Raw genomic sequence first — 18,702 nt, 5'->3', positions numbered from 1 at the left:
CCAACTTGATCTGGAGGTAATGGAGCACTTTACATCAGTGGTTCCCAACCTTTTGATTTCCAGAGGACCCCCACTGAATCACTACTAAAAGCTGTGGTTCCACCGAACAATTTGAAAATTTAAATGCATAAAAAGTACACACCAAACAAAATACTCGAATTACTAAAGATTTTATTATTTTATATTGATAAAATATGCAAAAACTGAAAACTTTTAATGGGAAGTTTGGTGCTGCGACTCACTTTTCAATGTTTGATTTTATTTCGGAAAGTTAACTCATGCCAGATTCTACATTTTCCAATCAATTTCTGAATTTATTTTTTAGGTACATACGATCTGAAATAGCTTTTTCACATAAAAGCATACACATACATGCCAACATTTAAGAAGTGTAAAGTGGGAAATTAAATAAAAAATATTTGGGAAAATTGATTTTCCGAATTTGTCTCTATACAAGCAGATGTAATTTCAGGCGGAGAGACAGCCTCAATTGGGTCTGTCGGCATGTATGCATACAGTATTATAATTAGTGGTCCGAGCCCTTTACATCACACATACAGAGACAATGACTGATGCGTGTTTGTCAATCAGTGTATAAAAAATGTTACATAAGGCAAAGGGGACTACAAGGTGAGGGATTCACATGTCATCCATCCTGCATTGTTTGAGTGCTTTTCATCATCATCCGAATATTTTTATTTGGCCTATTTAACCATAAAAATTTGCACTTTACAAACTTTTAAAACATAATTTAACCCAAACAGTTTTCCCACAAAACAGTATACTACACGATGAAGGCCTACTAAGACATGTCATAAAAGGCTCCTACATGAGGGCTCTTCAATCATAACCAAAGCAGCAAGGGTTTGCGTTATACCTTAGCTATACATTTGAACAAAATCTTGCAGAGTCCCCTGATCATGGGTAAGATTGAATTTTCACCATATGTTCTTTTCGACTTATGCCATTTCATTCATTGACTCCTGTATAGCAATTAAAAATCTTCCTATTGCACATGCCACGTCTAAAAATCTCATATTTATCATTAAACTAAGTGCTCAGTCTCTACTAAAACTTTTATAAACAATAAAAATAGGTTTTCAAAATATTTCCTTTATTTTAAAACAATCCAGCAAAATATGTTCGCTACTGCATTTTACTTGTAGGCCACAAGAGCACAGTCCTTGGTCGTTTGACATACCGTATTTTCGGGCGTATAAGACGACCCGGCGTATAAGACGACCCCCTACTTTGCCTGAAAATTTTTAGGTTTTGTGCTATACTCGCCGTATAAGACGACCCCCACTTCCAGCGCAGCCCAACGCAGTCCTGCATAGCCATTCCGAGAATGTACGGTACCGGTATTTTGAACTTACCGTATTAGTCTAGTCCTCCTCCCTGTGGGTGAGCAGTAAGGCTTTACCAGTGGACAGTGTTACCTACCTAATCGTTTATTTTACAAACTCAAAGACTGAACTCAAACAAATTAGTTGTATAAACAATCTTGCTTTACTCGCAATATTTTTATTTAGAACCATATGCAAAACTGTCACTTCTGAATATACCGGTACGGTACGGTAAACATAAATAAGTGCATGAAACAGTGCAAGTGGATTAAACTTCCCATAACTTTCCATAAATCCAAGGGATTTCTACAGGATTTACAACGTTCCCTTTAAAAGCCTTCAAAATCCTCCTCTTCGTCATCTGATCTCATAAGTAAGTCAATGAGATCTCGTGGTACATCTGTAAGGCAGTCATCGTATGGATCTGGTACCAATTCCGTATCAGATGATGTGGTCTCTTCTTCGGCATCCTCTTCACCTTCCCACAAATAGTCGTCCTCCATACCATCTAATGAATTTGATATGTCACACTTCTTGAAAGACTTTATTACAGTTTCTGCATCAATGTCGTTCCAGGCCTTTATAACAAAGGTGCACAAAACATCCAACTGTGGAGCACGCATGTTTCCTCCTTTTGTGAATGTTTTTTCACCGCTAACCATCCACTCATTCCACTGTTCTCGGATGCGATCTTTAAATGGCTTGTTTAGGCACACATCCAGTGGCTGCACCAACGATGTCAATCCTCCAGGTATAACTGCAGCATCTGTTTTTATTCTTGCCAGCCTTTGCTTGGTGCTCGGAGTTGAATGAGCCATGAACATATCCCACACCAGTAGACTACGTCTTTGTAGAAGTCCACCTGGTCGCCTGCTCCATACATTATCAAGCCATAGCTTTACCCCTTCTTCATCCATCCATCCTTTCTCATTCACATGCACAAAACAACCAACAGGGAACTTGAGTTTCGGCATTGTTTTTCTTTTGAAAATAACCATTGGTCTCAGCTTTGCGCCATCAGCTGTGCATGCTAGTACCACTGTGAAACTGGACTTCTCATGTCCTGTTGTTTTTATTAAAATTGTCTTTTCGCCTTTTTAATGGACAGTTTTGTTGGCAATCATATCGAAATTCATTGGAGTTTCATCCATATTTCCGATGCTACTTAGCGCATAGCCATGTTCATTGCGCAGCCTAATAACGTAGCGATGGAAGCTATGCATTTTGGCATCAAGATCCGCAGGTAATTTCTGGGCAATTTTTGTCTTTTGCCGCAATACCAGATTATACCTTCCCATGAATCTGGTACACCAGGATACAGTGGCCTTAAATCTGTGGCTGAGATCTGGATTACATTTGGCCCACTGAAGTGCAACCAATCGGATTTTATTTCGGGTCACGACATAACTGCTTTGCCGATGCTCGGCCACCATGTCTGCTACATGCTTTTCAAGTTCTGGCCAATGTGGGGTGCCTCTTCTTAATGCACACTTGCCCCTTGGCATACTCCGTAATGCTTTCTCATTTGCTCTCCAGGCCCGAACCATCTTTTCTGTCACTCCATATTGTCTTGCAGCAGCACAGTTATTATGTTCCGTGGCAAAATCCACAACTTTAAGTTTGTAACTGGCTTCATATTTCCTTCTTCTTGGAGCCTTGCTGGGTTCTTGACTGCCAGCCATTTGCACTGGATGCGCTGCTGGAGCCTTGCCGGGTTCTTCACTGTCTGCCATTTGCACTGGATGTGCTGCTGTAGCCTTGCCGGGTTCTTGACTGTCAGCCATTAGCACTGGATGTACTGGTGCTGTACAGTATGAACAGGTGCAGAGACTGTCTTCAACACCACACGTACGGTACGGCAAATACGGTATCTGGTCACCAGACTGCCTTTCCTCTTCGCAACAACCAGCCAATCACGGCAAGTGCTCTACTGCCTTCGGTAACATTCGGGAACATTCGACAGTCCCCTTTCTATGCCCACGCCCATGTCAAGGAGAGAGGGGCGCGTGCCAAAACGTGCCAAACGTGCCAAACACACCGGGCGCTGCCATCTTCGGCGCTGGCTGCCCGTTACCATATACCGTATTTCGGACGTCCTGCTGCCTCGTCCTGCTGCATCGTCTGCCTGGGGATGTGCAAGCGGTTGGAGGCGCGTGTACAGCGGCAGCGGCAGTCGAGGTAAGACTAATGGCGCCATTTGCTCGCTTGTGAAGTGGTTTGACACCTTCGAGTGAAGTCCTTGCTATGAAAAAAACGCTCGCTTTCGATACTTCATGGCGCAGGGCCTGGTTGTGGACGTTGCCAGGGCCGGTGGCTGTATTTTTTAACATAAGGTGTGTTGTTTCTTGTTACATACGGTATTTCCTATTGTGAAGCGGTCTGACACCTTCGAGTGAAGTCCTCGCTATGAAAAAAAAATGCCCGCTTTCGATACTTGCACAATTCATGGCGCGGGGGCTGGGTGTGGACGTTGCCAGTGTCGGTGGCTGTATTTTTTAACATAAGGTGTGTTGTTTCTTGTTATTTCCTATTGTGAAGCGGTCTGACACCTTCGAGTGAAGTCCTCGCTATGAAAAAGCGCATGAAAACATACCATAACATTTTGTACCCGGCGTATAAGACGACCCCCGACTTTCCAGAAAATTTTAAGGGGTTAAAAGGTCGTCTTATACGCCGGAAAATACGGTAAGTGATCTTATCTTCCCATTAATGTTACTTGGGTTCAGACCGACTCTAAATTTCAATATTGCATTTCTAAGCTTTGGATTAGGCATAGCTTCTATATAGGGGTAGTTATCGTCATTGACCCATCCATTTATCAGAAACCGAACTGAAGATTTACTCTTCAAATAGCATAGGTCTTCTTCTCGTGACTTCGCATCAATTATGGCCCGTAACCCCCGCTTAGAGATCTGCTGCATTGATTTCCAGTGGTCTTGCTTTAGAGTAAGTTTAACACATAGCTTATCTAGTGTATTCCTTGCTTGAACCACCCAGGTAAAGTCACTGGTCTCTATCCGCCCGATTCATCAAAGAAAATAGCGCTCGCAAAGGGCCAGATTCTGAGAATCTGGCCCTTTGCGAGAGCGATTTTTGCATTTGGGATTCAGCATCCCAAATGTAAAAATCACTAATTGCGATCTCGCAATTTTGCGAGGAATTACATTTAAGGAATCTCTATTTGAGATTCCTTAAATGCAATTCATCATCCAATTTAATTTTGCGAATTCGCAATTTCTAGCCGCAATTTACCGCGAGGTCAGACCTCGTAGTAAATTGCGAAAACTCAGAAAAATGCATTTAAATGCATTTTTCTGAGTTGCATGTTACACACACACATGTCTTTTGGACATGTGTGTGTGTGCAACACCTGTGCAAAATTTCATTTGAGGGGTGCTACAGGGCGTTCTTTGGACACCCCTGGCACCCTTCAAATCGCTATCTTATTTGCGATTAGCAAAATTGCTAATCGCAAATAAGGAATACTCCCCATTCATTCCTATGGGTCTTTTGGCCCATAGGAATGAATGGCGAGTTATTCCTTATTTGCGATTAGCAATTTGCTAATCGCAAATAAGGAAAATGTAGGAATCGCATATCTTCATGCAATTTCTACATGAATCCCGTTGTGCGAGTCCTTAATAGCGATTCGCTATGAATCGCTATTAGGGCCTCGCAAAACGGGAGAATGATGAATCAGGCTGTATTTCTTTCTTGCAAAGATATGCTATTTTGTGGGGGCCTTCTCCCTTCAGTCTATTCCAAAAATTAAATGTTGCTTGCATGCCCCAATAGTTCCAGGCTGTGAGATAATATTCTACTCGCACAGCCTGTAACATAGTTGAAGATGGGAGGGCAAGAAGTTGCTTCAAACATTTTCCCTCTTCTTGATTACAATCTGATTTACCCCCCATGAATAAAACTTCAACACCATATAAAAATTGTGGTTGGACTGATGCAATAAAAGCTGAGGGCCTTATTTATGAAGGCCTTGCGTCAGTTTTGTGCCGCTGGTGCATCACTTTTTGTGACGCACCAGCGGTGTAAAAAATGCGCCTCGTTGCGCCATATGGAAAAAGTGACACATCTAGGTAGATGCGTCACTTTTTAAACCCCTTCGCCACATTATACCTGTGTCAGGTATAATGTATGCAGAGGGGGCGTTCCCCCGCAAAAAGCCTCGTAATAGTGACGCTGTGAAATCTATGAGATTTCACTGCGTCACTTTTAGGACGCTGTTGGGTCAAAATCTTGCGCCTGCCTCACAGCAGGCGTAAAACTGACGCAAGCCCTTTCACATGGGGCTTTCCCCATGTGAAAGGACGCATTGCTGGAGTTGCGTCACTTTTGTGACACACTCCAGCAATGCGTCACTTTTGTGTGTACAGATAGATGGGAAAAAATACTGACGTATCTGTAACTCCTTGCGACATGATGCGTCATACATCCCACTCCGAATTGGAAGACATTAGCCAGAAGAGCCGACATTGTTGAAAAACTTAAAAATGAATTACCAACTTTCGCCGATTGTACTTCTTCAGACTATCAAATCTTTTGTGATTGGATTGCTGGAGCGGGCAAGTTGCTTATACTAGCTAATAATGAGAACATGAAACCTAGGAATAAGAAAAAAAATGCCCCGTGGTTTTCATCCGCTCTTAAGGCTGAGCTAGGCGAAGTGAAAACTCTAGAACGGAGGTGGCGTCGTAATTACGACACAGCCGCACGTAACATCTATATAGCAGCTAGACGGAAGTATCATGTAGGATTAAAATTAGCAAAAAAAGCCCATTTCCTACAGGCCATTTCTTCTGCAGGCCAAGAACAAAAAGCTATCTTTAGGATTGTTAAGGATTTTATCAAACCCTCAGCTCTATCGCAAGAGATCCCTCCATCACAAGATCTCTGTAACGCGATATCTGATTATTTTGATAACAAAATCCTAACTATCACTAATACCTTCCCATCAGAAACTACCATCACAACGGATGGTGAACAGATAGCGAAGATGACTTCCCCCCTCCGCTTTGACGAGTTTGGCCCAGTCCCCCTGGAGGAAACTGCCAAAGCTATTTTAGCCAGCAAATCAGGTTCCCCTTTTGATCCCTGTCCTCCTCCGGTGTTGCACCATCTAATAGAGATAGTTAATCCTATGATTAACAGTATCATCAATTCTTCTCTAGCAACAGCAAGTATCCCAGAGGACTGGAAACTTGCAGCTGTCAAGCCACTCCAAAAAAAGGCCCTGGCCGATCCTACTACCCTTTCCAACCTGCGCCCGATCTCTCTGCTACCCATCTTATCTAAGCTGACTGAAAAGTTTGTCAATAGTCAACTGACAAACTTTTTGGAGAAGAATAACGTTCTCCATCCGAATCAGTCCGGCTTTCGGTCAGAACACTCTACCGAATCAGCTTTACTATACTCTGCTGAAACTTTAAGAGCAGCAATGGATCGGGGAAAACAGGCTGTCCTTATCCTTCTTGACCTGTCGGCAGCCTTCGATACCGTGTCCCATAACATCTTACTGGACCGGTTGGCTGCCGCAGGTGTGGGAGGACAGGTGTTGACTTGGTGTAGGAACTTCCTTACAAACAGACGCCAAATAACAGTGCTTGGCCCATATCAGTCTGAGGCTAAAAACGTCAGCTCAGGGGTGCCACAGGGCTCCAGCTTGAGCCCTGTCCTTTTCAATCTATATATGGCACCCCTGATGAACTTGATCGAGTCATTCAGGATCAGTTCTATTTCATACGCTGACGACACCCAACTGATTTTGGTGCTGGATAAGGAACAACCAGGTGCCGAGGAAGACCTTAGGAACTGTCTTGCAGCTACATTCAAGTGGATGAATAACAACCATCTAAAGTGCAACGCCGGAAAAACGGAAATTTTACCCATAGGGATCAATAATCCTTTTTCTCTCACAGTATGCTGGCCATCGGATGCAGAAGCTCCACCTAACACAATTGCATCCGCCCGTAACCTAGGCATAAAGTTTGACAACTGCCTATCCTTCAAACCTCAGGCTGTAGCAGTGGCAGGTATGTGCTTCCAAATTATTAAAGCACTTAGGAAATTTTTTGACCTCCTTCCTCTTTCGGCGAGGAAAACAGTCGCAGTGGCCTTAATAAATTCTAGGCTAGATTACTGCAATGGACTTTATGCTGGAGCAAACAAAATCGTGCTCCACAAATTGCAGATGATCCAAAACTCGGCTGCCCGCCTCGTACTGCGTCTGCCCCGTAGATCATCTGCCTCTGCAGCTCTAAATATCTTACACTGGCTGCCAATAGGAAAGAGAATTCTCTTTAAACTTCTCTTGATTACTTTTAGGGCCTTCCATCAACGTGGCCCGACCTATTTACGAAGGGGGTTCAAAAGATACTACCCAGCACGCTGCCTAAGATCCGCTAGTCAGAACTTACTTACCATTCCCCGCTTTAAACTGGCTACAAAGGGTGGCAAATCCATCTTTGTACTAGGAACCAAGGCCTGGAACAAACTCCCCCTTCCCTTGCGTTCTTTCTCCCAAGAAGCCCCTTTTAGGAAGGCATTGAAAACTTGGATTTTCTCCATGTCTGACTCTCTGTGTAGAACCCTAGTGTAGTGGCTGTGTTTAAGAAACTGGACTTCTTTCCCTATCCAACTCTTCCACCTGGGTTGTGTAAGCGCCAAGATACTCCTTGGAGTGGTAGCAGCGCTCTATAAATGCCCATTACATTTACATTTACATTTTTTTTACATTAAATATGACACATCAGGAATGTCTTAAGGAGTGCGTAGTGAAAAGTGACGCATCGCTGTTTTCACGCAGCGATGCGTCACTTTTCATAAATGAGGCCCTGAGAGTATTGGTCGCAATGAAGGGCCTCCATACTTCTGTTTAAATTGTTTGAGGCCCCAGACCGTGGAAAGGGACCTCGCTTTTAAGGACTGTATGTGGTCTTTCCAATTTAATCTACTATCAAACCACATGCCCAAATATTTGTATTTATCTACTATTCCAATTTTGACCTCCCTCAGTCTCCAGTAGAAGGAACTTTTTCTTTTACCAAATACTATTATTTTGATCTTTTCCAGATTAACCGTGAGGCTTTTCTTGTTGCAATATTCTAAAAAGGTATCCAATTTCTTTTGTAAGCCTAAATCAGTCATGTGTGTTATCACTAAATCATCCGCGTATAGCAGACATGAAATATGAGTTCCCCCCATTTTAGGGCTTAAACCTCCCGCTTTACTCAATGTGGTTTGTAGGTCAGATTAAAAACAGGGAAAATAAAAAAGGGGCTAAAACGCAGCCCTGTCTCAGGCCGTTCATTATCAGAATCTTCTTAGATAATGTCCCAAGATCAACCAGGATTACTCTAGCCAAATTCTGAGAGTGCATATCCTGGATTAATGAAAGAACTGCTTTGTTGATTCCGAGTTTGATCAACATACTCCACAATATTTTACGATCTACCAAATCCAATGCGGTCGGAAATCAACAAAACAGCAGAACAAGCTCCCGCGCACTTCTATTGCCTTTCTTGCCAAAGCCCATAAACTAAGGCAGTGGTCAACGGTCGAGTGCCCTTCTTTAAATCCCCCTTGTTCTATGGGTATCAGGTCACGCTGTTCTGCCCAGGCTTTCACTACCCCTAGCAATATTTTGGAGAAGACCTTCTCACCCACATCCAATAAACGTATGAGGCGATAGTTCTGGGACAACAAGCATCATCCTTTTTATAGATTGGTCTCAGAATTGCTCCCTTCCAACTTTCTGGGAAAGACCCCACCGCAAGAATTTGTTGGAAAGTTGTTTTTAAGAAGCTGGCCCACCAATCTGTGTTATTTTTTAAAATAATAGCCAGAAAATTGTCTGGCCCTGCAGCTTTAGTTAACTTCAAAGATTGAATTGTTTTTTTTATATTCTGAAAGGAAAAGTGCTGCTTTAGTTGTTCTAGCTCCTCAGGTTGTACTTTCAAGGTGTTCCTCAGATGTTTACCCCTATATACCGTATTTTCCGGCGTATAAGACGACCCGGCGTATAAGACAACCCCCTACTTTCATTGACAAACTGTAGGTTTCATGCTATATTCGCCGTATAAGACGACCCCCACTTCCTAACGTCCTACAGTCCCCTTTCTATCTCCATGGACTGAGATCATGTGGTACTGACGCTCCTCTCCTTCCGATGAGCGTAAGAATTACGGAAGGAGAGAGAGATCAGCACACATGGAGGAGCACCTCGTCTGCCTGGGGGATGTGCAGATGCAGTCTAGGTAGGGCTCACAGCGCCATTTGTTTTAGTTTAAACCTTGCGCAGCGTTTGAGTTGCCTCTGGCTGGCGACGGGCTGTAACTGTACAAGTAATTTATTTTCAAGACCGCTTTCAGTGCCTGGCGACGGGCTGATATTGTGTTGTTGCACAGTGCCACCATCGCCTACGTTCTTTGTTGTTGTGCTGGAGTTCCCTAAGCGCCACCATTTTCAACTGAGAAGCGGTCTGACACCTTCGGGTGAAGTCCGCGCTATGTGAAATAAACCGCCAATTTTTGTATCCGGCGTATAAGACGACCCCCGACTTCCCAGAAAATTTTAAGGGGTTAAAAGGTCGTCTTATACGCCGGAAAATACGGTAGGCTGCTCAGATGAGTTACCCAATCATCTTCACCCACCAAGCATCGCATTTCCCCTTGCACCTTCCCCTCTTTTACCAATTGCCAGAACGACCTTATATTATTTGTATTTATCACTTCAAACAATTTTTGGATTTATATTCTAGTTTCCTTTCTCTCATTTTATTTTTTGGATTCCTATTTCGCCACTCTAAGGCTCTCCATTATCTCCTTGTCTGGTTTTGTTTTTTAACTGCCTTTCCCATTTTCTTACCCTAAGTTTCAAGTTTCTACACTCGTTATTAAACTAGTTTTTTATCCTTCCATTTTTATTATGGGTGGGCCCTTTTTTAACTGTTATTTTTAGGCAATTTACCACATGCATGATAGTCCGCTTGTAACATGTTAAAGTTTTTCCTTTTTGTGGTACGTTACCAACAGCAGTATAATCTATAAACAAATTATTGACCAATTGCAGGCTTTCCTCGGTTATAAGAGTGGTTATGCGTCTTGGGTATTCGATCTGCAAGGGGATCACTCTTTCTCTCTTTGGTTCCTTTTCCATCTTAATTAACAATTCTAAAGGCCAGTGATCACTACCATCACTCTGCAATACCTCAAATTGTTCCACGTCCTTAAAGTGCCATGCATCAATAAAAGCATAGTCAATTGGGCAGTTCTGATTCCCTGAACGGAAAGTCTTCTTTGCCGGGCAATCCAAAGACGTCCGTCCATTGGCACAGAATAGTCCTATTGATCCAAGGAATTGTACCAAATATTTATCTTGTACGGTGCTAACTACGCCACCAAAATTAGCATGAGGAATTTGTGAGGTAGCTAAAATTTCCTTAAACAATTTATCACTAAGGGATGGTTCTAATTCATGATTAAAATCTCCTAAAATTATTATCAAATTTGCTGCTTTCATCATACATATAGATTCCAGATCTTTCTCTAGCATGCACAATTGGATTTCATAATCTGTTATTACTCCTGGTTGGACGTATACATTTATCACAATAATTTGTCTTTTTATCCCGGGACCACTGTAGAGTTCTACCTAAGCATGGCGAATTTTGCGAATCTGGCGTTCGCGAATTTTGCGAATTTGCAAACTCGCAATCTGCAAAATCCGCAAATTCTCGCGAATTTGTGGATTTTTTTTATGTTTGCAAGGATTTCTGCCAGTTCGCAAGGATTTCTGACAGTTCGCGAGGGCGGCTCCACCATCTTGGGCGGGTCTGGCCTCGGCGCTGCAGCGCTTTGGCTCCTCCCCCCCTGGCTGACCTCTTAAGGAGCTCATTCACTTGGGCTCGCTGACCTGCTGCTGATCTCCCGAGGCGACTCCGGGAGCAACATGACTTTTAAAGCAACCTTCGCTTTTAAAACTTGCCCACACACCTGCACTACGCCTCATACCCGGCGCTCGGATCCTTCCTGGCTGCCCCTTCCCTGCATGCGACCAGAGACCAGACCACCGCCGCTGATAGCCCCCTCCTCACCTGACTCTTGGAGGGGACGGGCGGCTCCACCATCTTGGGCGGGTCTGGCCTCGGCGCTGCAGCGCTTTGGCTCCTCCCCCCCCGGCTGACCTCTTAAGGAGCTCATTCACTTGGGCTCGCTGACCTGCTGCTGATCTCCTGAGGCGACTCCGGGAGCAACGTGACTTTTAAAGCAACCTTCGCTTTTAAAACTTGCCCACACACCTGCACTGCACCTCGTACCCGGCGCTCGGATCCTTCCTGGCTGCCCCTTCCCTGCACGCGACCAGAGACCAGACCGCCGCCGCTGATCGCCCCCTCCTCGCCTGACTCTCGGAGAGGACGGGCGGCTCCACCATCTTGGGTGGGTCTGGCCTCGGCGCTGCATCGCTTTGGCTCCTCCACCCCCTGTCACGCCCCCTTGACCCTCCCTCGTCATGTGTTGTCCCCACATAACTGTTCCTATCTTCCGGCGGCGCAGCGGGCGGGCGCAGCGGGCGCGACGAAGGCGCCCCGAAGTTGCACCTAAGTTAAGCCCGTCTGCGCCCGTCCGCGACGGGCCGGGACCAGGGGCCACACACTCTGCCTCTCGTTTGGTTTATACTGCTGCCCAACTTACTGCACTATCTGCCTCTCCCTCTCTTGCCCCTCTTCCCCTTCATCACCTACAATCACTTGGTATTCTCTCTTCTCCCCTACTTCACCCGAATCTTTTCTCTCCTGACTCCCTTCCTCTCCCCTCTATTTCACCTCTGGCTCCTCGTCCCCCTTCGGCCCCTACGGTTGCCTCTGCCTACCTACTTAACACCAGGTCCGCAGTTAAACACCAGACTGCACTTTTCAATCTTTTAACCACTGATTTTCCAGACTTTTTATTTCTGACCGAAACCTGGTTCACTACTGACTCCCTTCCTGATCTCCTAGCCATCCTCCCTGACACCTACTATGCCCTCCGAGCTGACCGCCCGGATGGTAAGGCCGGCGGGGGGGTGGCGATGATTGTCCGGTCGCCACTTAAATTTCAGCTCCTTCCTCACCCCCCCATTTCAAACGTGGACTACCTGGTGGCCCGTTCCCTCAACCTTCCTTCCCCCCTCACTGTGGTTCTTGTCTATCGCCCCCCTCAATCGATGCCTTCTTTTGTAGCCTCCATCCAGGAGTTGCTGGCCACCCTGGTGGTCAACAACTCCTCTGTGCTCCTTCTTGGTGACTTTAACTTCTGGCCAGGAGACTCTAAGGAAGACCTTTCTTCCAAAGACTTCTCTGCCACTCTTCACTGTCTGAACCTTAGCTCTCACATCACTGCCCCGACCCACGTGCATGGCCATATACTTGACCAAATCTGGTCGTCTTGTCCCCTTGCCTTATCTCCCTCCATCTCTCCTTGTGTCTGGTCCGGTCACTCTATTATTTCCTTTTCTGTTCACTTAGGTGTGGTTGACAAACCCTCTCCCCCTAAAAACCTTCTAGCCCGTAATTGGTATCAAACCGACCTGGATTAACTTTCACTCTCTTTGGTTTCTTCCGCTCCTGATCTTACTTGTCTCCCCCTTGAATCCCAGGCCAAAGCCTTAAGTACATGGCTTGCTGCTTCGTGTGACCGTGTGGCCCCGCTTAAAAAGATCAAAGCGGTTCGCCCATACGACGCGCACAAATGGTTCTCCACTGAGCTCAAAGCACTAAATCTTGATCTCAGGCGGGCGGAACGCCTCTGGAGACGTCAGTATTCCCCTCCTCTGCGCGTTCAGTACAGACAACTTCTTACCAACTACAAAAAAGCAGTTCTTAATGCCAAAACCTCTTATTTCACGGAGAGAGTATCGCTCTCCGTGAATAAACCCCGCGAAATCTTCTCTTTGGTTCGCAATCTTGCCACTTCTGATCACTCCTCCCCCGGCTTGGTTCCCTCCCAACCCCTCTGTCTTTCACTCAATAACTTTTTTATCGACAAGATTGCGAAAATTAAAGCTAACATTCCTACTGTGCCTCAGCCTATGCTCACTAGCCCTGCCCCTCCCCCTTCCTCTTCCCTCGACACTTTCCCTCCTATCTCTCCTGACTTGTTTCACAACTACCTGTCTAAAGTTAAATCTGGCTCTCCTTTAGACGGCGCTCCTGCGCGTATCCTCAAAACCCTTTTCACCAATTGTCCTGGTCCTCCCCTCACTCTTCTCAACTCCTCATTGGCCTCCGGTATTGTCCCCTCTTCCTTTAAATCTGCGGTTGTTCTCCCTATTCTAAAAAAACCTGGTCTAGATCCCTCGCTCCCCGCTAATTTCCGTCCCATTTCCCTTCTCCCCTACCTGGGTAAGATCCTAGAGACCCACGTCACCTCCTGCCTCTCCTCATACATCGAGGATAATGGCCTCTTAGCTTCCCACCAGGCGGGCTTCCGCCCTGGCCATTCTACAGAAGCGGTGGTTCTCGCGGTTTTGGATGAACTCAATGGCAAGGCAGATGTTAACCTTCCCCAAGCCTTGGTGCTTCTCGACCTGTCCACTGCGTTTGACACGGTTGACCATTCTATTCTTCTCGACCGTGTCTGCGCAGCGGGCATTCGGGGCGCGGCCTTCTCCTGGCTAGCATCCTTTCTTCAGGATAGGCATCAGGCCGTTCATCTCTCTGGTTTCTCTGCCCCCTCCTGTCCGGTCACCTGTGGTGTTCCTCAGGGTTCCTCTCTTTCCCCTCTCCTCTTTAATCTGTACATCTGTCCCCTTGTTTCTTCTCTTCTCAAGCTGGGGGTCTCTGTATATAATTACGCAGATGACCTCCAGCTTGTCTTTGATCTGTCTTCTTCTCCCGATTCTATTCCCAAGTTCAGTTCCACTCTTATTTTTATCTCTGAGTGGATGAGCGCCAACCATCTTAAGCTCAACCCCGATAAGACGGAACTTGTCCTCACGGGTGGCCCTTCTAACCCTTGGTCCCCTGCTCACTGGCCCCCTTCTTTTGGCCCCCCCCACGCCCTCTTCCTCTGTTCGTACCCTTGGCATTAAAGTCAGCTCTGACTTAACCATGCACAGCCAGATCAGCTCTGTTGTGAAGGACTGGGTTATTCTAAGACCCAGCGGTGCCAGGGGACAACACCTGAAACCTTCGTGGGTAACCTGTTCCGGCGTACAAATGACAGAGACACGGGACACTTCCTTCGGCGTCAAAGATTCGAGGTTTATTACTGCAGGGAACACAGAAGTCACGAGAAGTACATCACATGTAGGTTCACGGAGCCTGATTCAAATTGCTACTGTAGGTCGCTCCTTTTATACACATTTCTCTCATAGGTTAACATGATACACAAAGGTTTACAACTTGGTTCCCATCGTAAACACCAGAAGGGGTTGCTTTCATGTATTCAAGGCCCGGAACATAAGTACGGAAACATTTGGTGGTTCCCAACTGTAAAAACCCATCTTCCCACCATTAGTATATTCCAATTGGCAGTAAACAGATCGAAGAAGGAACAGAGACAGGTGCAGAGGAAGGCAGAAACAGTGGGGAGATCGAAAAGGGTGTAAAGGGGGTGGTATCGGGAAACACGAGCTGCAGGCATCAAAGGGACGTGCCTAATGAGATGCACGGCTAAGACAATAGACCGGCACGGCAAGATGAGCCTCGAGCGGGGCCATCTGCCTTACAGTATCATTCCCCTCATCATAAAGACACTTTCAAAGGAAACGTGTCTTCCGCAAGAGTTTGGGAATCCCAGGGTCGCGAAGCGGACAGCGTCCGTTCGCTGGCTACTTGAGGGCAAGAAACAAAATGGATGCCGTATCTAAGATGGAACCCGTGGGTACAGATAGATAAACCCACGAAACAGACGAACGGTTTAGGCTAGTACAGCGAAACTGCGTACACCCACTAATCTCGTCATTTGCGGTTCATAGATACCAGACTCGACCATATTCGTGCGAGTCGAAAACACCACTTACGATCGTCACGGAACCTCAGTTGTGTCTTCATGTTTCCTTTCCCTCCGTCTTATTCGGAGAATTTCTCGCTTTTTCACCATCGACGCGCTTAAAACCATAGTCTTGGCTTTAGTCATCTCTCGTCTTGACTATGGCAATGGCCTGTACATACATGGGTATCCCCTCCCACGAATCCCGACGTTTACAGGCCATTCAAAACCAAGCTGCCCGTCTCATTCTCTCCCTCCCCAAATCCTCTCACATCACCCCGGCTTTGAAATCCCTTCACTGGCTCCCTATCCGCTTCAGATCCCTTTTCAAACTAGCTTCCTTTGCCTTTGGTGCCCACTCTCGCTCTGCCCCTGCTTACATCACTTTCCTCTTTTCTTCCTACGTTCCCAGTCGCACCCTCCGGTCTTCCTCTCTTTCCCTTCTTCACATTCCCCGTTTCCGCAAATCCAGATCCGGGGGCACTCGTCTTTCCGTCCTGGCTCCCCAGTTCTGGAATAGTCTCCCACTTCATCTCCGCTCCATTCCTATTTTTAGCCATTTCCGCAAAGCCTTAAAAACTTTTCTTTTTTCTTTGGCTTTCCCTTCTTAGGTTCCCTTGTGTCCCCCTCTGTGAGTTCTGACCCAGGTCCCCCAGCACCAGGAAGCCGCTTGGCAGCAGTGCGCTTTATTAAATATTGTTTTCATTTCATTTCATTTCATTTCATTTTGTAACAGTTCGCAATTGCGAACTTACATGTCGGCTCGCAACGGTCACGATTATGTTGTTTCTACGTCTGCTTCATCATCACAGGTTCCCAGCACCCTCTGTTTCACCCCTGCCACCCTCTGTTTCACCCATGCCACCCTCTGGAACATCAATGCCACCCTCTGGTTCATCATCACTGTAGATTATGGGGGGAAAAAGCAAGCACACCTGCCTGCTTCAACTGACATGAATTAATTTGGGGTTGATTTATTAATGTGTCACTGTTTTAAAATTCCAGTCTGGCACCTGCTTCGTTATCTGTAATTTGCTTTCTGTTGCAGTGCAATTTTTTTTTCCAGGACCTTTGTGGCCTACTTGTAGCTATTCTATGAGCCTGCTCTGAGGGTCAGAGCAGGGTTATACAATTGTTGCAACTAGCAACTGAACTCTGGAGGGGCCCTTGTCAGGAAGCACTACAGGGAACGGTTACTAATGATGAGTTTGAACTTTTGAACCTGCTTTCACTTTTGCAAAACTCGTTTTTCTGCAGAACAGCATTACAGCAACTGTAATGCCCCACCAAGCTTATATGAGAAAGTTGATTTCTAATCCAAAAGTTATCCAAAGAAAATCAAAAGGCCTCAAATCCAAAAAAGTGCAGGCAAATGTCAACCTGAGGAGTTATTCTGATGAAAATCATCATTTTCAGAAGGTCTATGCTGCTTGCTAGTAGATTTCTTGTGCAGAATTGCAATTTTTGTAATTTCGCGAGTGCAAGATTGTTGCTGCCCGCCGCACCTACATGTTCGCAATTGCGAACTTACACAGCAAGAAAAAAAAATCCGCTGCGTGCGAATTTGCGGATTTTCGGTAAATTCCCGAGCGTTCGCGGATTGCGAATTTACCGAAAATCCGCAAAATCCGCAAGCGTAACGGATTTTCCGCCCATGCTTAGTTCTACCTGACATGCCAATAGCCACCTACAATTCATTTTTAGCTTAATTATTTTGTTAGATTTTTTTACTGATACCAGAGTAATTAAGCCCCCCCGAGGGTCGGCCTAAATTCATTCGTTCTGCCTCCTTAGATACCATAAAAAAACAATCTATTGGATTGGGTACCTCACACAACCAGGACTCCTGCAGACACAATATGTCGTAGACACCTAACATTTCTCTAAAGGTGTCTTGTGCTAACAGTCTCTTATAACCCACAATATTCCAAGACAGAATCCGTAGGCTGTGTGAGTACCCTGAGTCCTAGTCCACTTCACTTAACACACCAGACAGATTTTCCTCCAAACTATTTGAAGACTCGTTTCGGAGGTCATATCGGTTACTCAACATTTGCTCGTATGTGGAATTCGGTATTGTTACTTTTAACCCTCCTTGATCTTTATCTGCGCAGATTCTCCTATCGTGGACGCCTAGTACTTCATACTGTACTTGCTCCGGACAAAGACCTGCGTGGTGAAGGAGTGCCACAGAGTTCCCGGGCTTATTCCCTTCTCTCTCAATTTCGTTACTCTGCACAAATCTTATACCCTTCTTTTCCAGGTCTCTCTCTGCATTTACCACCGCATGTTTTACAAACTCGGAATAAAAAAGCACCTTAGTTACCTCATTTCCTTCTAAACTTGTTACGAAACCTATTTGTCTTATATCTTCAGTTGTAACCCCTCCCAGTGCTTTTTCGCCACCCTTTGACCCCATGGTTCCATAAATACACATAGGTCCTCAAAATTAACGTACATCCTCGTGTTTCTCCTAATTATAGGAACAGGCTCTCTTCTCAATCCTGTTCTATCTAAGTGGGACTTACCCTTCATTCTTGAACCCGCTGGTACACGCTCCACCCTGTTCCCCAATCTTTCTGTTTTTTCCTGTGATACAGGGCACAGGGTGTTCATCTTCTTTGATGTACTTATCACTTTCCTATTCTGAATCTTCCCTTGGTCCTTTTTGTTTATAAACTCATCTGTCAGTGGTCCCTCACTTCCTGAAATTACGACACGCTTTTTTATATTCTGGCTTTGGTATACCTCCCTTGTCTTTCCCAACATCTTCTCTAACTTATTTCTGAACCTTCCTCTCTTCCTTATAATCCTTTCCCTTTTAGTTCTTTTATATGCACTCCTCTTTATTACCCGCATAGGGCACTTTGAGATGTATACTGTCGGGGTTTTTCAATCTAAACAACTTCATTCACATGTGTGGCTTTATTCTCAATGTTATATAGGGATACATTTACCTCCTGTTCCCTTTTCTCCGCAACTGAGTGCATGATATTTGGCATACAGTTATTTATTTGTTTTAACTCCTCTGCAATCAATTGTAGTTGGGTTTTGTGGGATTTCCCTTGTCCATTTTTCTCAACTAAAGCTTCTAGTATTGCTTGGAGGGTTTGTTGCATTAAGAACATCACCTCTAAGAGAGATGATTCTAAGGAGGCCATCATGTCAAGCGCCAATGATGATTGTAGGGAATCTGGGGAGTTAAAGCTCTGCCTAGGAATTGCTGTTCCGCTCTTCTCCTTACTATTAGGTTCCCATTGCGGTGTTTTATGTACACTAGGGCTCTCCCCTTCCCTTCCACTACAAGATAGACGGGTGATGATGACAATCTGGGCTCCAGTTCAGACATTTCCGCTTCATTTATCCCCCCTTGG

This window comes from Lissotriton vulgaris, unplaced genomic scaffold (genome assembly GCF_964263255.1).
Source record: "Lissotriton vulgaris unplaced genomic scaffold, aLisVul1.2 SCAFFOLD_602, whole genome shotgun sequence".
NCBI lineage: Eukaryota > Metazoa > Chordata > Amphibia > Caudata > Salamandridae > Lissotriton > Lissotriton vulgaris.
Note: the sequence above shows the minus strand (reverse complement) of the source record.